Source organism: Acipenser ruthenus, chromosome 4, assembly GCF_902713425.1.
Source record: "Acipenser ruthenus chromosome 4, fAciRut3.2 maternal haplotype, whole genome shotgun sequence".
Lineage (NCBI taxonomy): Eukaryota > Metazoa > Chordata > Actinopteri > Acipenseriformes > Acipenseridae > Acipenser > Acipenser ruthenus.
In genome coordinates, this window is record NC_081192.1 from 61013248 (window position 1) to 61041130 (window position 27883).

General features: G+C 38.9%; 1 protein-coding gene across 4 annotated transcripts in view; it reads right to left on the minus strand.

Annotated features, from left to right (window-relative positions):
• The window catches only part of LOC117399860 (exocyst complex component 2-like), a 179089-nt gene extending 153047 nt beyond the window's left edge, over positions 1 to 26042 (minus strand). Inside the window, exons 1-3 of one of the 4 annotated variants that reach the window (XM_059022618.1) lie at positions 25817 to 26042; positions 23967 to 24086; positions 22962 to 23083 (exon numbers count right to left, since the gene is read on the minus strand). The gene's annotated coding sequence lies outside the window, so the exon portion shown is untranslated. The remainder of the gene's footprint in view (positions 1 to 22961; positions 23084 to 23966; positions 24087 to 25816) is intronic. The other 3 variants (XR_009328500.1, XM_059022619.1, XM_059022617.1) reach the window with 3 other exon arrangements.
• Between the last annotated feature and the right edge of the window lie 1841 nt (positions 26043 to 27883).

A 27883-nucleotide genomic window follows, 5' to 3' on the forward strand; every position in this document is an offset into this window, starting at 1 on the left:
GAGTGGTCAGTGGGTTCCCGCCAAATTCTTGGGATAGCGAACTTCATGGCTCTCTTTTCGCCTCTGTACCATCCTACAAAAATACATTTATTTTACCCATGACTAATGTGTAAGAGATTCTCGCAACATTTTTCATATATGATATATTTTTTTCAATAACATTGAAAATTGTAAAACATTTTAAAATTAAAAACTTCTACAATTTTAAAAATTTTAACAAATTTTATAACATAAAATTCCGAGCAACAATTGTCCATCTTACCTTCCAGAGTTTTTTTGCAGTGCTCGCAGGTGAAATTAGGTGCCCAGGGTTTGTCTTGATCCCCGACAGGCATGCCGAAATATGCCTTGTAGGCCTCACACATCTTAGCAGATGCTTCCACTGAGTACTTTTTCGCTCTTGTCTTGATAAACTGGCCGCAGACATAGCAAAATGCGTCTGACGGATGCTTGCAGCCTCTTGATGCCATCTCAGAAAAATGCAGATATGTATCCACTTAGGCAGCTAGAACTAAACTGAACTGGTGGGCTTAAGGCCCCTGTATTTATACTACTATTTATATTACTGGAAATTTCTAGAAAGTTCTAGAAGTTACTCCAAGTTTACTCAGCACTGAATCTATCTGGAATGTTCTGGAAAATAGGTAAATTTCAAAATATCACTGTCCTGGTGTCACAAAGACGGCCAGAGTGGGTTGCGTCAGACCGGAAAGGAATCCAAACACAGACAGTGGTTGTGATGAGCTGAGTGCAATGGCTGCACTCAGCGTTTATTAACAAAATAAAAGGTTTAAACAACGGAATACAAAACAGGACACGGCACTTGCGCCAAAATAAAGAGACAGACAAAACGGACTAACACTAAACAAACGGTGCACGGAGACAAACAAACACGGTGAGAACAAACACTTATATTTCACGTTTTTACTGCTTTAACTCTCCTCTCTCTCTCACCCGTTCTCCTCTTCCGAACACCCAAACCCCGACTGCAAGAAATGTGCGTCTATATATACTATTGTGCTGGGATTCAATTACTAATTAATTATTCACTTGAATCACAGCACGTGAATTAATTCTGTGCAACCCCGTGCTCACATATTACATTTAACCAGCACGTGAAGTGATTTGTGCCCTCCTCGTGCCTAAATATAAATCTACACTTTTTAAATACACGTGAAACACAGACCCGTTTATATCCCGTGTACCAATGACTATACACCAACATTTACACACGCAACATACAACACATAACACACAAATGCACACAGGGGCGGGGCACTTTGCCACATATACCCCCCCTTGTGCGCAGCACACATGGCCTCAACGGCCACCTCCCCCCTTAAAAACCCAGCAGTCCAGGACAAAGTCTCGGGCTGGGAAGGGAGGCTTCAGTGGGCCCATGGCTGGAAATGCTGTCAGCTCCCCTGCCGGTAGTGGCACGGCTGACAGCATGCTGGTCCCGTCCTGCAGCGAAAAAGCTGCGGGGGCAGGTGGTCCCCCGACCTCCCCCTTCTTCGTAGCCGGCAGCTCCCTCCTGTGGGGCTCCGGCCACAAGAACTCCTGCAGCGAAACTGCTGCTGGGGAAAGTGGTCTCCAGACCTCGTCCCCCTTCTTCGTGGCCGGCAGCTCCCCTTTCTGGGGCTCCGGCCACCGTACTCCCTGCGGAGGTACGGGCAGCAGAGGCAGCTCCAGCTCCTCTGCTCCTGGCGGTGGTGGAGGCAGAGGCAGCTCCAGCTCCTCTGCTCCTGGCGGTGGTGGAGGCAGAGGCAGCTCCTGCTCCTCTGCTCCTGGAGGTGGTGGAGGCAGAGGCAGCTCCTGCTCCTCTGCTCCTGGAAGTGGTGGAGGCAGAGGCAGCTCCTGCTCCTCTGCTCCTGGCGGTGGTGGAGGCAGAGGCAGCTCCTGCTCCTCTGCTCCTGGAAGTGGTGGAGGCAGAGGCAGCTCCTGCTCCTCTGCTCCTGGCGGTGGTGGAGGCAGAGGCAGCTCCTGCTCCTCTGCTCCTAGTGGAGGAAGCGGTGGAGGTGGCGGAGGCAGAGGCAGCTCCTGCTCCTCCGCTCCTGGTGGTGGTGGAGGCAGAGGCAGCTCCTGCTCCTCTGCTCCTGGTGGTGGTGGAGGCAGAGGCAGCTCCTGCTCCTCTGCTCCTAGTGGAGGAAGCGGTGGAGGTGGCGGAGGCAGAGGCAGCTCCTCTGCTCCTGGCGGCGCTGGCTCCCTCCGCTGTGGCGGCTGGGCTGGTGCGCGCCGTGCTGCCTTCAGCAGCATGAATAGCGGCTGCTGGGGGACACCAGCCTCCTGCCCCTCTCCCCCCCAAAAATTTCCAGGGGGTTGGGCCTGTAACTCCTCCCCTTCCGGCTCTTGGGGCTGAACCAGCAGGCATTTTCCCTCTGCTGGTGGCTTGGGTCCCAGAGCTGTGGAAGCCCCGACTTGCCTCCCTTTGGGCTGTGGACGCACCGACTCCTCTCTTTTGGGCTGTGGACGCACCGACTCCTCCCTTTTGGGCTGTGGACGCACCGACTCCTCCCTTTTGGGCTGTGGACGCACCGACTCCCCCCTCTTGGGCTGTGGATGTTCGGGCTCCCCCCACTCAGGCGTAGGACGTTCGGGCTCCTCCCACTCAGGCGTAGGACGTTCGGGCTCCTCCCACTCAGGCGTAGGACGTTCGGGCTCCTTCCGCTTGGGCACTGGCGAGCTGGCATAGGGGCATCCTGACCAGTCATGTCCCCCTTCCTCACATCGCCCGCACCAGCTCGGTGGCACCTCGGAGCAGTCCCTCCAGCGGTGATCCACCTCTCCGCACCAGGTGCACCAGGGGAACAGGTTCTCTGGCTCCTCTGGCCGCTGTTGCAGTTGTGGTTGGGGCGGTGGGAGCAGCAGTCTACCTCCCCCTGCTGGTGGTGGAGACTGAGGCGACCCCTGCTCCTCCCTCTCCTGATGGACAGGGCAGTGGGCCACGAAGTGCTCACCTCCGCAGATGGGGCATCGTTGGGGTAGCTGTCCGAGGGGGTACCAGGGGCAGTTGGTGCGGGAATGCCCAGGCTCAGCACAGCAGTAACACCCGGGCTGCTGTTCCTCCTCCTCCTCACCTTGGAAGGGGCAGATCGCCACCGTGTGTCCTTGGACCCCACAGGCCATGCACCAGCCTTGGTCCTCGAGGCCCCCGAGGAGGTCCTCCAGGTCCCGGCAGCCGTCTCTCCAGCCTTCCATTTTCCCCTCGGGGTGCACCAACCAGTCCCATATTTCTCGGGACGGTGGGGAACCCGGTGGCAGTGGGGTGGCTACTGCTGGTTGGGGTGACCGCTGCTTCTGCTGCTTCCTGCAGCTCTTTCTCCCCATCCCTCTTCTTGCTCTTACTTTTTTTTTTTTTTTTTTTGTAATCCAGACCCCTCCTGGTCTGACGCTTGGAGGCGCGGCTATCCCACGAAGACACCACGTGTCACAAAGACGGCCAGAGTGGGTTGCGTCAGACCGGAAAGGAATCCAAACACAGACAGTGGTTGTGATGAGCTGAGTGCAATGGCTGCACTCAGCGTTTATTAACAAAATAAAAGGTTTAAACAACGGAATACAAAACAGGACACGGCACTTGCGCCAAAATAAAGAGACAGACAAAACGGACTAACACTAAACAAACGGTGCACGGAGACAAACAAACACGGTGAGAACAAACACTTATATTTCACGTTTTTACTGCTTTAACTCTCCTCTCTCTCTCACCCGTTCTCCTCTTCCGAACACCCAAACCCCGACTGCAAGAAATGTGCGTCTATATATACTATTGTGCTGGGATTCAATTACTAATTAATTATTCACTTGAATCCCAGCACGTGAATTAATTCTGTGCAACCCCGTGCTCACATATTACATTTAACCAGCACGTGAAGTGATTTGTGCCCTCCTCGTGCCTAAATATAAATCTACACTTTTTAAATACACGTGAAACACAGACCCGTTTATATCCCGTGTACCAATGACTATACACCAACATTTACACACGCAACATACAACACATAACACACAAATGCACACAGGGGCGGGGCACTTTGCCACACCTGGTCACAAAAGCAAAGTTTGTGAGGAATAATAGCCATTTTCTATACTTTTGAGGCATAAGCAATTAGGAAATAACACTTACTACCCAGGAACCAAAAAAAAAAAAAATTGTTACACGGTGTTATTTTTTTCTATGTTTTTTAATTGCATGTTTTCAGTATGTAAGGCTGCAGCAATACACTGACAGAAATTGTTATTATTTGTATCGTTTGTCAAATCAGTTACCGTGATATTACAGGATAATGGCGCGCATAGCGTTAGTAAGTCAGAGATATGTAGCATCATATAGAAATCCACACTTGGAAACATGCCTTACTTGTCAGTCAAACAATGTGAAAGGTTTACGGTTGAGTCTAGTTCACATTAGAGGAAATTACCTTTGTGTGTCATGTGACGTGTCGGACATGCCCAAGGGGAGTGACGAGCGTGTGGTTTCAACCGAGGAACTGCTGTGATCCCGCCAGCAGTTCCTTTTTTTTTTTTTTTTTGATCATGGCAGTGTGTTGATGCAGCTTTTAAATGCATTTGAATTAAACAAAGCAAGCTTCATAAACGCAATGCTTATCGGAAGTTTGTTTAAAATAGCCGAAGCAATATTCAAACCGAGCTGCTTATCGGCTGTTGTCAATATCAAGAAAGAGCGCAAAGTTCTGTGACAGAGATATTAAGAAAGCAGAACCAGGATGGCAGGGACTTCTAGAGTTAAGAAAGAAGCCACCAGTTGCAGGTTACTGTACATTTACTGTTTGTTTTGTATTTATTTATTTTTTTAATTTTTTAATTTTTTTTTTTTTTTAAAGCTTTGCATGGAGATGGCTTATAGCAAACCGCATAGCAACACTGTGTATTTGTAACTCAATTAATCTCGTTCACGTTTGCTTACTTTTAAAGCAAAAAATGTCCCCATGTTCAAAGCAGTTTGCATGCTGTTTTTGTTCACTAACCTGTTTATGGATGTGTAAATGCTTTGTCTATAGATGTTCGCAAATCTGACTTTCACATATCCGCCAGTCCACAGGGGGTCAGATATTCAACATTGTACTGTACATGCATATACTGCATGTATTTAATCCTCGTTATATAAAACCTTTTTTTTTTTTAATTTTAAAAACATGCAAGTAGCCTAGATGTAATTAAAAGAATTGACCTGTATAGCAAAAGATGATTTCCCCCCAGAAAACCCTAGGCTTACTTTTTTTTTTTTTTTTTAATCATTAGTGACATATTTCTGTGGAACAAAAATCTAAAAATGAAAATGTTTGAAAATAAGCACAGCGTTTCGTAAAGTGAATCCAACTTCTGAACAATTGGATTTACAGTGCCTTGCATAAGTATTCACCCCCCTTGGACTTTTCCACATTTTGTTGTGTTACAACCTGGAATTAAAATGGATTTAATTAGGATTTTGTGTCAATGATCTACACAAAGTAGTCCATAATGTCGAAGTGGGGAAAAAAAATTCTACATATTTTTCAAAATTATTTACAAATAAAAAACTGAAAAGTCTTGATTGCATAAGTATTCACCCCCTTTGCTGTGACACCCCTAAATAAGCTCTGGTGCAACCAATTGCCTTCAGAAGTCACATAATTAGTTGAATGGAGTCCATCTGTGTGCAATTAAAGTGTCACATGATCTCAGATTAAATACACCTGTTTCTGGAAGGCCCCAGAGTTTGTTGGAGAGCATATCTAAATAAACAGCACCATGAAGACCAAGGAGCTATCAAAACAAGTCCAGGATAAAGTTCTGGAGAAGCACCAATCTGGGTTGGGTTATAAAAAAAAGATTCCAAACTTTGAACATCCCCCGGAGCATCGTTAAATCCATTATTAAAAAATGGAAAGAATATGGCACAACCGCGACTCTGCCTAGAGAAGGCCGTCCACCAAAACTCAGTGACCAGGTAAGGAGAGCATTAGTCAGAGAAGCAACCAAGAGGCCAATGGTAACTCTGAAGGAGCTGGAGAGATCCACACCGTCCATGGCACAACTATAACCCGGACGCTCCACAAAGCTGAGCTTTATGGAAGAGTGGCGAGAAGAAAGCCATTGCTGAAAAAATATCAAATCCCGTTTGGATTTTGCCAAAAGGCATGTGGGAGACACAGCAAACATATGGAAAAAGGTTCTCTGGTCTGATGAGACCAAAATTGAACTTTTTGGCCTTAGCGCAAAACGCTATGTGTGGCGCAAAACCAACACTGCTCATCACCCTGAGAACACCATCCCCACAGTGAAGCATGGTGGTGGCAGCATCATGTTATGGGGATGCTTTTCATCGGCAGGGACTGGGAAACTGCTCAGGATTGAGGGCAAGATGGATGGAGCCAAATACAGGGAAATTCTAGAGGAAAACCTGTTTCAGTCTGCAAGAGACCTGGGACTGGGGCGGAGGTTCACCTTCCAGCAGGACAATGACCCTAAACACACAGCCAAAGCTACACTGGAGTGGTTTAAAAACAAGAACCTGAATGTCTTCGAATGGCCCAGTCAAAGCCCAGACCTCAATCCGATTGAGAATCTGTGGCAAGACTTGAAAATTGCTGCTCACCAACGGTCCCCATCCAACTTGACAGAGCTTGAGCAATTTTGCCAAGAAGAATGGGCAAAAATTGCAGGATCCAGATGTGCAAAGCTGGTAGAGACTTACCCAAAAAGACTCACAGCTGTAATTGCTGCCAAAGGTGCTTCTACTAAGTATTGACTCTGGGGGGTGAATACTTATGCAACCAACAAATGTCATTTTTTTTGTTTAATTAACTTTTGTGTCACAATAAAAAATACTTTGCACCTTCAAAGTGTTAAGTATGTTGTGTAAAAATCCCAATTAAATCCATTTTAATTCCAGGTTGTAACACTACAAAATGTGGAAAAGTCCAAGGGGGGTGAATACTTATGCAAGGCACTGTATGTAGAACACAAATCAAAATGCAATGCTCAGCAATACAATTACTGCAGACGCTGCGTTTGACGAAATAACCTTTACAAACCCAGTCACTTTCCATTTTTTTAAATTGAAAGGTTTTATTGCAATATAACAGAGGTGTGTGTATAAAGGGAAAAAGGGATCATTTTTACCAGTGATGACTGCTAGGGCTGTGAGTTTTTGCATTAAAATTACTGGCAGCTGTTTTTTTGCAAAATAAGCATGCATTTTCTGCAGATGGATTTTTTTCTTCTCCTTCACATGGTGAGAAAGGAAATTGGCAAATAAACTTACACAGTTCAAAATGATGCAGATAACGTCAACTTTAAATATGAAGCTGCGTGTTATCTTGTAAAAAAAACGAAATAGTCTAGACGCCAGAGTAGAGGCTCAGATGTCTGCAGGGCTAGTAGTGATATTGTCTAACTGCTTTAGTGAGTTCATATTTCAATGAAATATGAAAACAAATCTATTATGGTTTATATGTCATGATCATTAATTAGTACACGTTCTTCACTTTAACACTATCCAAACGGTGACCATTTTGTTCAATATAATACTAAGAATAGGGGTCCTTCTTGCCAGTAAATCATTCAGTATCTATATCTTTATCTACTGTCAGTATAACCAAGTTTGACTCCTGATTCCAGGCAATGCTCTTTTTTTTTTAATTCAACATCATTCACTGAAACTGAAGTGTATTTAGTGTCGTAGTCCATTTGCTGTCTGGACATATATATATTGTGACACGAATGGCTTATTCTGGGTTCGTGCGCCTATTAAAACGTAACCCAGAGACTTGACTTTTTTCAGTGCTTTTATGTGCACTTTTATTATACAAAATAAACAAAAGCATTTCCTATTTCCTGTTATTGTTTACTGACATTTTTTCATCAGACTTCGGATTATAAAAATAAATAACATTGCACCTGGATTACCGTTGTCTGTCTGTTCATTGATCACTGCTGCATTCCTGCACCTGCACACTGTTGACCACTTTGCCACAACGACACACAGTCGGGCTCTTCACACAGCAGCCCTGAGCAGACTGGCTGCTCCTTGGCAGCTGGCCTCAATTTACAATAACAAGGCCAACTGGCAAAACAATAAAACAATTAATAAATCAATAAATCACTAAAACAATTAAATAAAAACAATTAGCTTGGCAGGGAGGCTTTCACTCAGTCCCTGCCACAAAAGAAACATTTTTACACTTGCAGGGCCCCGGCCCTGCCACACATCCTCCCCCTTGTCAAGACACTGGCCATACTCTGGTTAGCAACGGGAAAGAAGACTGTGGGCCGTGATGCAAGTACTGTACTTACTTACTGTAAAAGTTTATTTCTGTGTTGTAGTGGCTGTTCAATTTTGTGAGTGAGCTTTTACTGTTATGCAAGTACTGTATGTTATGTGTCATTAGTGTTAGCTGCAACTCTTCATTTGTAATGAAACACAGCATAAAATGTTTTATTTCAAATGGTGATGTTCTGGTTATCTATTTGTATGTTTTTTTTTTTTTCTTATTGTTGTTTTTGAACAAATGAACCAAAATCCATCTTGAAAGCAAGTGTGTGTGTGTGTATATATATATATATATATATAATTATTTTATATGGCTATTGTTGGCATTACTATAACTGTTCCTTTAAAATTATCTAAAAGAAAAAAATAGATCCAAATGATTATTTATCGTGATAATATCGAGACATCATAATTTTTTGTTGAGTTTGTATCATGATGTGAAACATCTTGTATAGCTGTAATCCTGCCGCCAAGGCCACCAGCAGGGAATGGAGCAGCAATAATTGTAATAGCTTGCCTGGTTTAAATGTTTTTTTTTAAGGCAATACCTGAGTTTTTGGCATTAGTAGTTGCCATTGGCTATATTTACAATGACTTCTGGCACCCAGAATGGCACGTTCTTTTTCCAGAATTTTGATGTCATCATACCATCATTGAGCTATACTTCTCTGAATAAAGTCAGAAACAGGTTTATACTGCACCCTCTGATTTATAAATATAAATTACAAATTCAGCATTATGTTGCGATACACTTTACATATCAGCATTGACAAATTCTCTGTGCTGCTCAATTAAAATAAATAACCCATTATGTGCGCATACTGTATTTACACACAGTTTTGTGTCAGGTAATGTATATTTTAAAGCAATATAATACTTTACAGATTCAGCGGTTTATGTACTATACTCTCTGCATCAGTAGTTGTAAGACTGTTGAGAATTCCAGTGAAAGTTCCTTTTTGCTGTAGTCATTTGTTGAGTCTGGGATCTGAACAAAATGAGAGTCCTTACTGTCTTCTGTTTTTGGGAGCCATCCAGGCACCTGGAAATCCCAAATATAGTCCTGCTCTCAGATTTCACAGTTTTACCCAAAAAGCTGACGAGATGTTTTTTAAAATGACTCTAATCATCTCCTCTTTCAGTATTCTGTGTTGATGTTGGGTCTTTCTGCAGGAAGAAGAAATCAAAGCTTTCTATATGTCACCAATGTACCTTACATGACACTGACTGCATGCTGAGCAGAGAAATTTATTGTACTGTAAACCATTGCCATTTCCTCAGCAAAAGTACATTTACTGTACTTACTGAGATTGTAAACCTATAACAATTAAATTAAAATTACATTGCACATGTTTGTAGAACCTGCAACAGCAGCAGGGAATTCTGGATGCAAGACATCTGTTTTTATTTTTTTGTTTGTTTGTTTTTTTTGCTTTTTGTTTTATACTGCACCAATCAGCCAATGAGACAATGACAGCGAAACAAAAAAAAAAAATATTGGCCAACTTATTATGACAAATTGAATATTCACTGTCAATGTCTCTACATTGGACCATTTCGAAAAATGTAGCTAATTTGATTGATTTCCATCCTTCACTATTAAATACTGAGAATTTCCTAGGAAATAAATAACATACAAACTCAAAATAACAAACCCTGAACATTATTTTTTTTGAAAAAAAATCCAAGCAAGTTATCAAAAGTGCCCAGCCATTTAAAGTGGAGATATCAAAAATACAAGCCAAGTTTCAAGAAACAATTTGGGCAACCTGGGCCAGCACCAAGCAAATAGGCACAACTGTAAAAGTGGTGGGAGTCAAGGTTGCCTCAATTGTTTCTACTAACTTAGCTTGTGTTTTTCATGCACAATAAAAGCGGATGGAACTTGCATGAAAAACACAAGCCAAGTTAGTAGTCTGGCAGTTCTCTCGCTTTGCTGATAACTTGGCGCGAGGAACTACGGTTCCTGTCAATCAGTGGTAGAACACTCACTCACTTTGATGTAAAGAAAAATACACGTTACAATTACTGTACTGTATGTTTATCGCAGATCACCTACTGTAGCTGTAAGAAATTATTCTCAAAATCTTTGTCCTTCTCCAGACCAGCACAGTAGTGATTTCCCCCATGCTCGTGAGACCTCACCACAAACCTCTTACTGAACTGTACTGTATGAGCGCTGCAATTTGTACAGGTGTATTTGCCAATTGCCTCTCTCACCACATGTGAAGATGAAGAAAAAAAAATAAATACGTGTACAGAAAATGTATGTTTATTTAGCAAAAAAGCAGCTGCCAGTACTTTTACTAATACATCAATACAATACAGCAATTGAAACTATTTTCACCTGCTGCACAGTACATTGCCCAAGTGGATCTGGTTACACACAAAATGGTGTGGAGCACTGCATGCGATTATTCAGAAATCAGGCCCCAGCTCATCTTCTGTTTTTACAATTTGCAAGTTTCCTTTCTTAATAAGCATTCTTTTACCAAAATATTCTCCAGGTGTAATTTGGAAGAAAACATGTTAAACATTCAATATAACAGTAGCTCATACTGCGCTTTTACTCAAGCAAAGATTGCATATTCTTTTCTGACTGTTTAAGCTGGTAAATAAACATTGAAAGCTTTATTTTTCCCTTTTAGAAAAATGTTGCAAACTTTGCCCTGTCATGGAAGCTTATTAAAAGATGTTCTTTTGTGTAGGATTCTCATTGTATTTTGTAGTTGTGGAGAACTGGGAAATATGCTACAGCTAAAACCTAGACCTAGCAATGTAAAGCTGTTTACATTTTTTCTATTGTATTTCTTTAAATAGCTACTTAAAAAAAAGGTTAATGGAATTCATACTGCTTTTAATAGATGTATAATAAAAATATTTTATACCACGGTGTGACAATAACCATGGTATATTTTTTTAAGGATCATACCATCAATTTAATACCATGGCATCCCTAAAATGCACACCTTAGCTTGTCTTATCGCCTAAACACACAGTACTTTGAATTGGACTAATCACATATTGGGCTACTTTTGAACAGTAATGTATTGGTAAAGGACTGTAGATGTTAAAGACTGACCACAACATATAAAAGTCCCCTTTCAACAAATGTACTTTAACAGCAAAACCTTTTTCTATTATATATATATATATGAATATACTTCTGTGCTATAAATACTGCCTTAAATGCACAATTTCTGTGTTTGTCCACACAAGAGTGTTTGACACAAATTCATGACTCCCATCAATATCAAAGCACTATATGGCAAAGTTGTTGCGCCACATTTTTGCCACCCATGGAGAATGAAACACAATCATTATCAAACACAATGTGTTTTGATTTTATATCCTGGACAAACAAGCTTTGAACATCAAACCAGGACGCAGCCAGTTAGCGTTTAAAGGGGGTATTGTACTACAGTACAACTCATATGCTGAATATTACATATTTACATCTTCCTTTCTGATTATACACCATTGCTACAGTAGATATAAATAGTTCTCTCACCTTCCCTCTTCTGCACAGTAGTGTTCCTCAAATGATCATGAATTAGTAGGATTTATCTTGCATTAAAAAATGGTATTCATTATTTTTAAATCAAGCATTTAATAAAGTGTCTGCTTTTCTCCTGATAAAGTTAGAAAGCCATGGACTAAATGTAAGACATTTTAACCTATTTTTTGTCCCAATACAGTAGCATTTTTTTGTCACAAACCAGTACCTTTTACAAGACTACATTCTACAATGACTGCATTTCATAATTTACTGTATCTACGGTATCCATCTACTGTACCCATCCAAATAAGCATCTCATTGCTACACACAAGTTTTGTGGCCGATATTTACCAATATTATTGTATTGCTGGCAGTTTGAGACTTACAAAGGCATGCCAGTTGAGAAACAACAGAACTCAATTTTTAGATGGTACAGTATTTTGGCAAGTGTATTTGCAAATAAAAGTTCTTAACATATACAGTATACTGTTGTAATCTAATATGAAAATGACACTTATTATACAACATCTTGTCACTGTAAGATGAACCGCTCTTGACTAGAGGCAGTACAGTTTAATACAGCACAGTGTGCAGCATGGCAATGACAACCAGTCGTCATCAGGGGATTTTCTTCAGGAGGCACCATTCTTGTGGTTTTGTTTATAAAATCTAAGCAGTGTACTGTATGAATCCCTCTGCGCTCATTAAAAGTAATTAGAATTGGGCAAGCCACAGGGAAGGTACTATAATTGAGTGACAGTGGGAAATGTCACACTAGACCCACACCCTTTGAGAAGATAAAGATTTAAATCAATTATAACTTTCCAAATACTTCCAGTGACCCTGGTCATGACTCCTCTGCCAAGCACCCTCCCTCGGGTGAAATATTCAAGACAACAGTCCACAAGTTTACTCAAGATGCAAAACAGACTGCAACTCCACTGCCTGGTATGTACTGTAAAACTGTCACTTACCAGGACACAAACTACAGATCTAGGTAGGGCTCCTTTAAGGGTTCTATTTCACTTGCTCATACTTTTTAAAAACAAATTAAAGATGAACTCCTTTATATCTGGTATATATAAATGAAAACACAACACCTTTTATTCCTGTTAAAATATTGCTTAATTTCCAAATATTTAGTTTAAACATGTTATACATGAATATAACACATTACATAATTCTCAGAGCTTTTGTAAGTCCCATTGTGTCTGTTTGCAGGGTATAAAACATCTGTCTTAATTACTCAACTCTTATTTATTTTATTTTGTTTTAAATAAACATTTTCTCCTGTGGAAGACTTTTTCTACTTCTTTTTTAAAGATCCTTCTACTTTTTATTCACTTATTTCATTTATTGTGTTTATTTGTTTATTTTCTTGAGAAAGTAAATGCTCGGCAGAAATCAAATGAAAAATATAAAATACAATAAATAAAACCCAGAAATTCCTCAGAGTATTAATAACACATTACATTTATATTTTAAAAATGGTAACAGGAAATATAGGCCAATAGCATTAATATCTAAATACAGCAGGCTACTCTGAAGTACAATAATACTGTACTCCATGTTACCCTTGCAGCACAGAGGACTACATTTTAATGATTTAAACATCACACTCTAAACTCTTTGAGGTCCATATTAAAGAGCTAAACCAGAGCAGAACTACATACTACTGCCTTTAAACTCTACACATGGGACTTTTCCCCCCAGGGGTGATATAGACCAACTTTACATACTGTATTAATAGTGAAAGGTCTTCAGAAATTGGGGTTTATGAATTTTGGGGCAGCAGTATTCAGATTAATTAATTCAATCAAATCAAATCAATTGGCACGGATTAAAAAAACTAAAAAATAAATGTATTTATTTATATACACTACCAGTCAAAAGTTTTAGAACATCTCCATTTTTCCAGTTTTTATTGAAATGTACTCAGTTTAATGTCTCAATGTACTCTGAAATTAAAGCATTAGAACAAATAAACAATTGGAGATAAAAAAATAAATCATGGAATCGTTTTGTTTAACAAAATTTAATCTAAATTTTGGACTCATCAATGTAGCCACCTTTTGCAGATATAACAGCCGAACACACTCGTGGCATTCTTTCTACAATGGAAATCAAATATTGTTCGGAAAGTTCTTCCCAACACAGTTGCAGAAGTTCCCACAAATGTGTTGCACTTGTAGGTTGCTTTGCTTTCACCCTTCTGTCCAGTTCATCCCAAACCAGCTCGATGGGGTTTAAGTCTGGAGACTGTGCTGGCCATTCCATGATTTGAAGCCTACCGTCTTGTTCTTTTCTTCTAAGGTAGTTCTGACATAGCCTGGAGGTATGTTTTGGGTCATTATCTTGCTGTAGGATGAACCCCTGACCAACTAGGCGTATACCAGAGGGTATTGCATGGCGCTGCAAAATGCTGTGGTAGCAGTTTTGGTTCAGGGTGCCACTCTGTGCAAGTCGCCGACTCTGGATCCAGCAAGAGAGCCCCAGACCATCACGCTTCCTCCTCCATGTTTGACAGTTGGTGTCACACACCGAGGAACCATCCTTTCGCCTACTCGACAGCGTACAAAAACCCTGCGTGATGAACCGAAGATTTCAAATTTTGATTCATCGGTCCATAAGACCTTCTTCCAGTCTTCAGTAGTCCACTGGCGGTGCTTCATGGCCCAGGCAAGCCTCTTTTTCTTATTTTGCCATCTTAGCAATGGCTTTCTTACTGCCACTCGACCTGTCAAACCTGCAGCTCGAAGTCTTCTCTTCACTGTTGAAACTGAGACTTGCTTACTTCGACCAGTGTTAAGCTGTGCTTAAAGCTGTTGTCCTGTGAGCCGCCTATCACGCAAGCTGTTGACTCTCAGAAACTTGTCTTCTGATTCTGTTGTGGCTTTGGGTCTGCCAGACCTCTTCCTGTCAGAGTTTCCTCCAGTTTCCAAGTGCCTTTTGATGGTGTAGGAAACTGTACTCACTGACACCTTGGCTTTCTTTGCAATTTCTCTAAAGGAAAGACCTACACTTTTAAGGGTTATAATGGTCTGTCTGTCTTCCTTTGTTAATTGCCTTTTTCTCGCCATTATGAGAGCAATATACTACTTCCTGCAGTACAATACTGTCCAAATAAGAGGGTGTAGTAACACAGTCTGTTCCAACACTGCTTTTATACAGACAGAGGGTTTGTAAGTAATCAACAAAAGTTGGGACACCTGTAGGAATTGTTAGCATCAACTTTCAAGGCTTAATTTACTTCCATTGCTGCAGAACAGCTGTAAGTTGTTAACCCATTACTTGTTCCCTGAAAAAGGCCTTTTTGTAGAACTCTGAAATGTACATTATTTTTCAGTTTTTGGTAACCTAAACTTTTTTTTTTAACCTCTGGCAGTTTACCGCTTACCTTTGTACCATTTCAGGTTATTCACTGTACTTGAACTGCTTAAATTTCAATAAAAACTGGAAAAATGGGGGTGTTCTAAAACTTTTGACCGGTAGTGTGTGTATATATATATATGTGGGCAGTGTGTAACATCCAGTATAGACTTGCATAGTCTCCCTGTCTAGTGACCAGACCAGACATGCAGTGATTGAGAGGAACGGTAGTTATCAGTGAAGTGCAAGAACTGCCAGACTCTCTAACAGCAAGGATAGTTTACATGTTTTCAGGGTATTGGTGAAAGTAAATCAGCCAAAAGCACCATTTCACTTTTAATCTGTAGTTCCCAACACTCTTACATGAAATGTAGGAAAAAAAAGTCAATACCTGTCATACAGTAAGAGAAATAAGTCGCCAAAGTAAGGTAAAAATGTCCTTCTCCTCCTTTTTCTCCCAATGTATTTTGTTAAGACCCCAAGGAGTTTTAATCCACGCATATGTATACTACGGGACATCCAATTTTAATGACAATTAACTTGTTTTGTCAACATGGAAATATACTAGGGAACACACTTATTGTGATGTCTATATCATTTATATTTAATTATTTGTTTTAAAATGGAACAGTTGCCTGCAAAAAAAGATTTCTTTATATTAAAAAAAAAAGGATCTGGTATACTTGGGATTTGAACCTATAACCTTCAGTTTTCAAGCGTGTTATGTTACTGATTAGTTGAGACAAGCAGTATACTCGGGACTTATATTTTTTAGATATTTCGAGCCATCATCCTCATTCTAAGATTCCGATCCTGAGATCTGAAAATGTTTGGTTTCCTGCCAGTGTAACACTCATTGTTGTCCCTATTGGCGCAAGAAAGTACGGTTTCATCTCTCGATACTGGTTGATGACAGTTTTAATAAGCTTCCATGAGAGTAACGCTATTTCTGGTCCCCACTGGGCAGAAAGGAACGTTAATTTCTGAGAATAAGCTATGCTGAAGGACAGCCTATATATTTGGTAAAAGTAAAACATAAATAAATAAATAAATAAATAAATAAATAAATAAATAAATACATACATACATTAATATACAGTGGTTTGTAGAAGTATTCACCCCCCTGCAAAGCTTTCAAATTAGACTTTACATGTAGAATCTACACAAACTACTCCACATTGATAAAGTTAAATAAATTCATATAGAATATAAATAAGTAAGATTTACAGAGAAAAACAAATTAATCTCAGTTGCATAAGTATTCAAACCCTTTGCTACTGCAGCCCTAAATCAGCTCAGGTGCAAATGATTTGTTTGAAAGGTCACAAAATGAGTGAAATGGTTTCAGCCTGTGTGTACCCAAAGTGGTTTAACTTGTAGAGAATTTCCCTCCGGTATATAAAGACTTTCAAGCTGCAACTCACATAGTGATCCACAAAGCAACCATAAAGACAAAAGAGCTTTCGAAACATAAAGTGGTAGAGAGGCACAGAACAGGAGAAGGGTACAAGAAAATTTCAAAAAGGTGCTGATTATCCCTCTCAGCACAGTGAAGTCCATCCTTAAGAAGTGGAAGATGCATCATACCACCCAGACACTACCCAGATCAGGTTGCCCTCCCAAACTGAGCAGCCGGGCAAGCAGGAAACTGGTTTGGGTTGTCACTCTAAAGCCAACAATGACATTGAGAGATCTGCAAAGTTCTGTGTCTGAGATGGGAGTCAGTGTTCACACATCAACATTAAGCCGGTCCCACAAAGCTGGTCTGTATGGATGGATGGCATGAAAGAAAACATTACTCAAAGAGCCTCATCTTAAAGCACGTATTGGGGTTTGCGAGCAAGATGATACTGCAGGCATGTGGAAAAAGGTTTTGTGGTCAGACGAGACAAAAAATTTTCAGTCTAAATTCCAAGCGTTACGTCTGGCTCAAGCCCAACACTGCACATCACCCAGTCAACACCATCCCAACTGTCCAGCATGGTGGTGGCAGCATCATGTTATGGGGATGCTTCTCTTCAGCAGGGACTGGGAAGCTTGTCAGGATAGAGGGGAGAATGGATGGTGCAAAGTACAAGTGAATCCTTGAGGAAAACCTGTTTGAGTCAGCCAAGAAACAGGAGGAAATTCACATTTCAGCAGGACAATGACCTGAAGCACAAAGCCAAAGCAGTGGTTGAACAAGTAAAGAATTAATGTTCTTGAGTGGCCCAGATTCAAGTCCTGACTTGAATCCAATCGAAAATTTATGGCGAGACTTGAAGATTGCAGTCCATCGACGATCCCCAAAAAACTTATCAGAACTGGCGCAATTTTCCATGAAGATGTCCATGAAGAATGGGCAAAGATTTCACCATCCTACTGTGCAAAGCTAGTAGAGACCTATCCAAAAAGACTCATAGCAGTAATTGCTGCAAAAGGTGCTTCTACCAAGTACTGACTTAAGGGGCTGAATACTTATGCAACCAGTATATTTCATTTTGTACACTTTCTTTGCAAGTTTTGCAGACATTTAACCTCCTTCTCATATAAAAGTGTTCAGTTTAACCACTACAGCTTTGAATAAAAAAAGTTTTTTTGAAAAACTGTGCATACATTATTTGTAATTCAACAAAATGTGACATTATTGGTAGGGGGTGAATACTTCTGCAAACCACTGTAAATTCTGAAATAAATGAATACATACAACAGTATTACATGCAGCTCAAAGGCTGTGAATAGAAATGACTGATTCCATGTTCAGTCAAAGGTGTAACTGTGTACACTGAATTTAAGTGCACCAGAATACAATCTACAGTAACACTCAGAATGTTCAACATTCAGTAGGAAAGTAAATAGTTACACAGTTGGTCAATAGGGGCGGAGGGGGGGGGGGGGGGCGGCACCTTTGAGCTGAAGTCCATTTCCCATGTGAATTTGGACAGGAAGAGAGTGGCCAGTGGCATTAACAAAAGTTCTCAAATATAGTAAGAGGTTTTATTTATGTGACTGGAGTTTTCTACTAGGGGTGATGTGCCACGTAGTAACAATTCTGCATGTTAAAAACAGTGAAAAACATGCATTTTATGATAACAGAATTATGCTGTGCATCTGGCATTAAAATATATAACATTTTGAGTATGTTCACAAGTTGTTGCTATTACGTTATTTATTTAGATTATTTATTTATTAACAAAGTTCACTCTTTTTGCTGATCCAGTAGTAAACAAACAAGTGTACCATTTGTGTCATTATCATTATCATTTTTTGGATGCTATGTTTAAAAGATTATGCGACAATTGTTTGTTTGCCTATTTTCTTTTTACTTTAAAAACAAAATGCAAAAATGTTCTATTTCTAAATACATTCGCAGGTCAAGTTTAACAATCTCAAAAGACTTCCAGGAAATCAAATGTTTACGCTGCAGAAAGATTTGCGTTAATTGAAATGAGGTATGTTTGGCCCCCTTATTTAACCCTGATTTTCATCCTTTGTGGGATTTGAAATGCTGCACTGCTGAGAAAGTGCCATGAAAATATAACCCACTGCATTCCATCAAAATAAATAAGCAAGGCCACCCAAATTTCCAATTACTACTGGTGTAGAAGGCAGGAAATGGCTAGAGATCCGTCAAAAGACCGCCCTAGGCTGGGTCGTGGATACGGAACAGCGACAGGAAGGCTTCAAGCAGGAATGCAGGCTCAGCGTGAAGATGGCTCCCCTCCAATCAAAACCCCACACTAATAGGTTAATAGACGTTTTCTGAAACATACAGTCCAGCTACAATATAAATTCAATTCTTCCCCTAAAATACACCTTTTCTGCGCATATATAGACAGACAGGTAGAGATACGGGAGGGGATGGGGATGGGGATGGTGGAGTCAGAGGTGGGAAATGGTACGAGAAACCATAGGATGCGATGAGGGGGCCCAGGGAGCGGGTGTAGAGAGAGAACAGGAGAGGACCCAAGACTGACCCTTGGGGGACTCCTGTTGAGAGGGCGAGGTGTGGAGGTTGCTCCACGCCAGGTTACCTGGTAAGTGCGGTTGGAGAGGTAGGAGGAGAACGAGGCCAGAGCAGTGCCAGAGATATATATAAACTGCCTTAAGTCACACTAAGTGGTAGATGTACTAAGGGCCAGTCACAGCGCAAACATACCACAATTAGCATCTTCGTTGTGACAATTCACAAAGTATACATTTTATCGTATGTACCAAGAGAAAACATGTTAATGAAAAGAGCAGCAATATACTAATTTAAATATTTGTTGCATCTTCTTCGTGAGATCTCTAGCATACATTGCAAGTGTTAGGCGACATTGTTCAAATAAATAGCGGAAGTTGAGTTATGGTTTGCTGCAGCAGAGGGTCCCCCAAGAATAACGTCTATGCATGCAAGGATGCAAGAATCAAAATAACATTGTTTTTGTTAAATGTAAACGTCATCTGTACAATGCATTCTGTTCCGTCTTCATTTTACCTATTTTAATACTGTTATATATAAAAAATGAAAGGCAGTTTAATCCCATCAGATTCTATAGTGGGGCCTCCACCTTCACTCCCAAAAAGCTTTTTATAATCATACAGTAACCCCTCGCTAAACCGGACATGTTTGTCTGACATAAGGAGGTGTCGGGTTTAAAAACAGTTCTCGATGTATTTTAAATTTAAATCATTGCGTTGAAATAACACTAATGTGTTTTGGGTAGGCGACACATTACATTATGTAAAAATATAAATCTGTACAGTAGACCTATACAGTATATAGAACAGTACTAAAATCAAATGAATACCTAGCGCACTCTTTTTACTTTAGCCTACTGGTAACACAAACTAAATCATGCTGCTGCATTGTACACATTGGTGTACAATGCAAATAAATCATTAAATTGAAACTAAATGATTTTAGGTTTTTTTTTAATTTATTTTATTTTAATTATTATTTTTAACTTGGTCTACTTTGTAGCCTACACAATTAACACACAACAGATCATGGTCCTATACAGATGCTCAGAATGAGCTGGAGGGGTTAGTGGCACATGTGTGCAGTCTATTGCTCCCATCACGCTAGGGAAACCACAAATGTCATAGAAATGTGTTTTCAAGGCTTGTAAGTACACCCTGACTTTAGTGAAAATTAGGTACTTGGGTGTTCACCTCAAAAATGCATTGAGCACAACTAGCACAAGAAAAAGCAGACTGGGAAATGCCAGCAACAATTACGACGGTTTAAAACATGCTTTCAAAAGCTCTTAACAAATTGATGCAATTCTAAGTGTCGCAATTGTCAGCAGATTTAGTACATCTCATTATAGGGCTGTGTCTGAAGGTTCGAAGGTTCGTTCGCTAGCCAGGGATTCAAAGATTGTTTTAAACCTTCGAAGGTTTGTCAGACGGGTTCACGCACTGTATGTTTTTTTTTTCTTTTTCTTTTTCCTGTTAACAGAAACTGTTTGACAATGTGTGAATACTATAAATCACACATTAAATGTCACTCACATGCAAAATTCGATCTTTTGATTTGTATAATCCATATTACGTAAACAAATGTTGTTATTAAAATCCGCTACCAAATCGTTATACATTACGCACAACTCTACATGGTGCCGCTGCCGTGTATGGAGCAGGGTATAGTATGCAAAGCAGTGGGCTCGTACCTCTAGTGGCTGTATAGCTTCAGTAAAATATGTACTGAATACCTAGTGTACAAGACAGTGTAAGATAAGTGCTATGGTAGAATATGTTTGAAACATACAAAATATACACTAACACTAATAATTTTAATTTCGAAAAGCCCCTCCAGCTCGTGTTAACCAGAAGCTAATTTCTTCATTCGCCATCTTGACAGCAAAGCACTGTATAGCATAAGCTGTATTGAAAGAAATGTCTTGAAACCCCTCTGCTGTTTGGGATTTTTTTGTTAAATGCCCAGACGACCAAAAAAAAAAAACGAATGCAAACTGCAAGCGACTCGTATCATGGAGGCATAACCAATCTCTGGGGTCACTTGACAAGTGTAAGTTCATATTATTATTAGTATTATTAATATTTTTAGTAGTCGTAAACCGTGACTGATAACCTGCTTGGAACGGTGACTGTTAAATAAAGCTTTGTCTGATGCAGTTGGTGCTGGTGCAATGCAAGCTTACTGTATATATCGCAAGCAGCCTCAATTACGTGTAAATAAACAACGTGTATTTTTATTTAAATTATAAAAACATGATTACTGTTCTACATAACATATTTTTAAACTACATGTAAATGTTTTACTCCATTTATATGGATTACCTGTAAAATAACAGGATTTCAATCAAATATAAACAAATAGCTATGACCTAACCATTAAATTATGCAAATGAGTACCATCAAAGGTTCGAACCTTCCTTCGGTAATATGTTCCGAACCTTCGAAGGTCAAAATGTACCCTTTAGTTGCAGCCCTTTCTCAATTTAATATTTGTGAACCCTCATTTGCACTATCTCTGCCCCCTTTTTGCGAATTTATGCAGAAATGCCCATAATTACATATTCATCTACGGTTGAACCGCAAACAAAAATTGCTGCCGCAAAGCATTCTCTAAAAAGTCGCTAACAGCATTGTGCATGTTTAGTACATTTTACCCTAGACTAACGACTCATTTGCAACTGGTTTGTCACTATTGCGACAGGCGCAACACTTTAGTACATCTACCCCTTAAAATTTAAGCTATTAAAACACTAGAAGCAAATGTCCCCTACCACCAGAAATAGCACCAATATTTTACTGCTACAGAACCACAAGCGAAGCAACGGTGTAGCCTGTTGTTTAAAAAATGAATAAATAAAATAATACTGCAGGGGTGTGCAATTCATATCGCCCAACGCCCAGGAGAACAACATTTGTGTGAGGGACAAGTTTTACTGTTACACTTTGCCCATCGGACAAGTACTTTTTTCTTCTTTTGTCACAATGTTCTAGAAATTTTCCTAGCAACAGATTTCTAGGGAATCACGTACGGTCCTGAAAACTCTAAATTGCGGAATCTCGCACATAGAAATGAAAAGCTAAAAAAAAAAAAAGAAAGTGTAACTAACACAGCATGATGTTAAGGCCAAGAAGGGCAAGGCAATGTTGCCTTCATTGGGCATGAAAATTCAGGGGCACCAAGGCAGTTTTAGGGGGCAGAAAGCCAAATATAAATCCAATCCCAGGGCACCAAGGCAATTTCATACTCATTTATAAAACAACAAAAAATAAATACAGAGAGCCTATTATGTTGATGAAATGTTAGGCTAATTCAAACAAACAAATAAAAATCAGTGTTTTCTGGGTGATTCACACATTAATTGTTACAAAAATAAATCACTATATATTCGGGTGGTTGGCAGTAGGTTTGTAAAACTATAGCCTAGATTTACTTAATTATTTTTAATACAACTATGCACTATGAGACCGACACTGCAGCAGCCACTGAAATGCCCACAAAACAAAATTGTTTCTGTTTATCCAATGGCCATATATGAAACCAAAATGTATTAAACAAGCACCATCACTGTTCTTCTGGGTAATGTAGTTTAGAAACCAATCCTCTAACCCTTTCACTCCCGTGAACGTTCTACCTGTTTGAGGTCTGACTGACATAACATGACTTTCGGCTTGTGTATCAGAACAAATATCCACCGAACATATACATTATTATACCTTTCTAAACAGCTGAGAATCTGAAGATCATTATGATAATAATGTTTTCACTCTACAATGAAATATACCCTACAATTACCTAGTTTGAATGTAAAAAATAAATTTTAAAATGTACTCAAATTAATTTCTCTCCATAAGTGTAATTTAGTGATCTCCTACCTAAAAACTGTAAAAAGTATCAGTGGGAACTGATCAGAAAGACTTTTACACCAAATTGTTTCACAGGTGCAAAATGTGAAGAAGAAGTTCGCCACCAGATAGATCTGTCAACTCAACATCATCTGTGTAAAAAAGAAAAAAAGGAAAAGAAATGATTTTGGGTCGGTAAGCATTCTTCATTATGTAAAGCAATTTAGTATGCTCTCCAGTAATGCTGCGCTTTAAAATCATGGTATATATGGTAATCGAAACCGAAACCTAAGATACTGCAATGCTGCTCCTCATAATAAAAGGTATCTCTGTTGGCCTGGTGCGTGAAGTCTGACTTAGTTTGAATCTTTTTAGTTGAATTATTATTTTTGTTTTGCCATGTGTCATGCACAAAAATTAGATGGGCACAGTTTTGGGAAGTATGTCTGGACTGAATTTTGTTTTCTTAATTTGATTTCATGAAGCAAAAATTATTATTAACCACAAATTGATTGCTTTTTGTTTAATAAAAGCAAAATCCTAAAAGTTATATTCTATTTGTGTGTGTGTTTTCTGGGACGGTGAGGGGGCAAGTAGATTTTTTCAAGCAGGACAAAGATTTTTCTAGCATTTTGTCCATTGGACAAGAACTTTTTTTCAAACATTGCACATCCCTGTACTGTATAGTTTAACGATCAACATCCCTGGACAAAAGTTACAGTTATCATGTTAAACACACATTTTACACTGTTAATTCATTATTGTTCACATGATTTTTATCACTTATGTTACTGTACACTAAAGATAAGTATTGGCATTTATAAATGGTATTTTCAAATTTCAAAAGATACACTTTTTAAATGAATGATGTGGAATTTTTGAAATTGTGAAAATCTAGATTAAACACATTTTGTATGTATTTTTGTATATTAATAATATTATTATACATGTCATGTAAACTTAAATTGGACAAAACATAAAAATGAAATACAAATAATTGCAAAGGTTCTTAAATAAATTGTGGATTACCGATACCTTGTGCATTTTTTACTTTATATCAAGGATTTCACAGATGTATTTTTTTGCACGTGTTCACTGTAGAAGGTGGTACCACCAAAGAAGCAGAAAGTTCCAAACCTAGTTTACACTCAATCCCTACAGAGCAGGAAAAAAAACAAAAAGGTTGAAAACTGTCTTAAAATAGACTTGAATACAAGAGGAAGAGTAGGACCTACTCCTAGACACCGAGGGGAAATAACAAATAAAAATGTGAATACTCTGGGAACTTAGCACTCCAATTGTATTCACAATAGCCATGAAGTCTAAAACATTTTTATGTTTGGTTTTACATCAAATCTAGCTTTTAACAGTATTGGTGAAGGGATTCAACCAATGTGAGGTTTAAATAAATATCTGTCAAATGTGAACTTCATACAGGGGCATATAAATATTGTATTTTTACATGAAGCTGTCCCCATTTTGATGAAACCTCAGAGTTGTATTTTATTATTATTATTGATAACCTCCATTTTTCAAATGCCCCAATAGTGCACACACATTTCCAGGGAAGTGCAATACCAACTGTACCTTCTGCATGTTTGAAATACAACTGTCCGGAAATTGCTTTAAAATTGCTGGCTATCATTTTTAATGTTATATATATATATATATATATATATATATATATATATATATATATATATATATATATATATACACTGTACTGTATTTAGAGCAGAGGTAACATGTTTAATATTGGTACAATACCAGTGCTTATTTGTGTGGGGGAGTGACATATTGGGGTTAGTAAACACTAACCCCAATATGTCACTCCACTAAAACTACAGAACCCATTATGCTATAAAGTGTGTCAGGTTCAAAATTAAGAGAGAGTTTGGAAAGGTGAGGTTTGAACCACAAAGCAGTCTTTCGTAAGCACAATAAAAATAAAAAAAGGAACAAAAACAATAAGAAGATCTTCTCTTGGCGCAAATAAAAGTAAATTACTTAAAAAAAAGAACAATGATGCTGCAGCTGCACCCTACAAAAGTAGCTTTTCACCACTGAAAGACCAATTCTATAGACCATTTACAGTAATATACAGTAAATCCCAATTTGTAGCAAAAGCTTAAAAAATGTTTTATGTTTTACTGTTCACTTATATTTACAGTGCACAGAATTAAAAACGTTTTCCAGTAGTTCATGTGTAAGAATATTTCAAAATGTACCATCATACTACAGTATATAAATGGTCAAAGCACCCATGCCTTAAAACACTCCATTCTAAACGCTGAATAAAACTAAATACGGCATATGTTCCCGGATGTTTAAATCAATACAAGAGGCATTACAGCAATTACATAATAAAACAAAGCCTCAGGTAACATCACAAAAACGCCCAGATCATGGCATTTACTAGTTCTGGTTTTTCAGTGTAAATGTTATCACAAAACACGAAAGTAACAATTTAGAGTTGTAACAGACAATAAGTACTGTTGTGTTTTTGGGTTTATTTGTTTTGGTTTTAAAATAAAATTAATAAACATAAACCAATAATTTAAAATTGGCGTTATATGCATGTTAAATTCAAACATTGTAATTCTCTTTGCTTTGGTTTCACAAACCACACACAATAGCCACAGAACGTTCCTTACACGTACAAATATGTGTTTGTCCAAAAACGTAAACAAATTTTAAACATCATAATCTGAAATAATGACAGCTCGTGCAGCACAGCAGCAAACAAACCTGCACGATTTCGTCACTGATACACTGCATTACAAAGCACTGCGTTGTCATAATGCCTCTCGCATCCACTGATTCGCATTATCAAACTGTAACCCAATATTTTATAGAAAACATTTATTTTACTTTTGTCTACTCACAAATTGCAGCTGCAGGAAGAGCTCTGTTGACCTCCCTTCTCGTATTAACTTCCAGGTCTCTAGTTCCTGTCAGCTGACACAGCGGTAGAAAAGCTTTGGCAGGTTGCAGCTGGTGGCTTGGACAAGTGGCGCTTTCTTCACGTGTTGACCGCAAAATTTGTAAAGTGGTGGTTGTATTTATTTTGCATTTGGGATTCCACATTACTGGAGATGGAAGTAAAACAAAAACTGTTATAAAATAAAAAATGTGGCTTCTGCATAGCAGTAGCGTATGTTACACCTGAAATTGTGGGGTTATTTTATTTGTGGGCAGGATGTGCATGTCGAAGTCATTTCTGGGGTTTGGAATGTTTTTAGTTTTATATACTGCTAAACTAAATACAACATTAGTATTTTCCCTTTCTCTAAACTCATTACGAATACAATATTGTGTTTTCCCTCTCACCGTTATACCAACCACAGCAAAAACCTTGCCGAACAAACAGGACCGGATTAACCTATACGCAAATTACGCTATATCATTGGGGCCCCGAAAGGTCGCCGTTTGTTTGGGACATTTTACAAAAACTGCATGCGGGCAGACGGGCCCACACACACATGAAGAGAGGCGCACAGAAGCTTGCTTTCGGTTAATTTTGTTTTTTTATGACGTCTAGTCATTTCCTTCTGGATTACAGCATACCTTGTCTCTGAGTCTCTCATACAAGCAGCTTCCTGCTAAAATAAAATTTGTTTAAACATGTATATTTTTATATATTAACATACGTTTAATTGTGAATAAAGCATGCATTTATTAAAATGTTAAGTACATTTCTGCATATCAATTACATTAACCTATTATACTAATTAATTAATGGCCATATATAACTTTGTAAATTACATAAGTCTGATAAGTAACACGATTTTTTTTTTTTTTTTGCTTCTCCAGGTCTGCAGGTGTTATTGGAGGATAGTGTGTTGCTTTTTCATTTCCACTTCGTCTCAGTTTTTATTCTTAATTACTGCTACGGATACATTGTTTTGCTGTGTTAAATGCAGCATCTTTCGCTAAATTAACTTTTCTGCTGTACGGCGGATCATTCAAAAAGCGATTGATACCGGCTCGCAGACTGATATAAAGCTGGAAATGCTGTACTGCTCTCCATCTTTATTTCTTACGGAAGCATAACATTCCCTAAGGAGACTGTTCAATTCTTCCTGAGAAAGTAAATGAAAGGTAACAGGTTTACTTTTTTTCTTGAAGCCAGTTTTGTATGATGTTCACAGCCCATTTGGAAGCTTTTATTGTGTTTTTTGTTTGTTTGTTTTGTTCAAGTTCGAGTTTATTTAGTTCTGTTTCTGTTATTCAACTGTGACGTTTTTCTTTCAAAGTAAAGTTAATTACTGGTACCGATACTTTGTCAGATTCGGGAAATTGATCTCCATACCATTTATCAAAAGTTTTTCCATTAAAAAGATAAAAAAAAAAAAAAATTTAATTAGTGATAATTTACAGATATTAAACGTTATAAAATAATGGTGTATTAATTTAAATTCAAAGCTTTTGGTGATACATCTGCGTTGAGAGGTTGTGTGGGATTAACTGATAGAACAGAGCTAACCAATCAGAGAGCAGGATGTTTATAATGTACAGAAAATACCGAATGCCCCACACCCTCTACCTCCAGGGAGAGATCAGTCCCTAGTCCTGCTTCGTCAGAGGCATCAGTCTGCAGGATAAAATGTATGAATCAGGCGCAATTTATGTGTTCATTTATTTTAGCTTTAGAGTCCATTTAAAAACATGTCCTGTCTCAAATGTGAACAGTATGCCTCTTTAAATTTTAGAAACTTTCCTTTTTCATTTGGGGGTAGGAAAAAAAAGGCAGGAGGCTGAAGGAAATTCAAATGAGGATGTGTGCAGCCATCAAGAACAGTTAAGTCTATAGTGTTTGTTTCTCTCGCTACAAAAAAATAAATAAAAAAGAAGTAAAAGGACAGAAAAGTTATTCCCTTTTTTTGTTAAATAACATTGTTTTGTTGTTTTGAATGCAATGCGACTACTGGTCCGTAGAAGGAATCTACGAA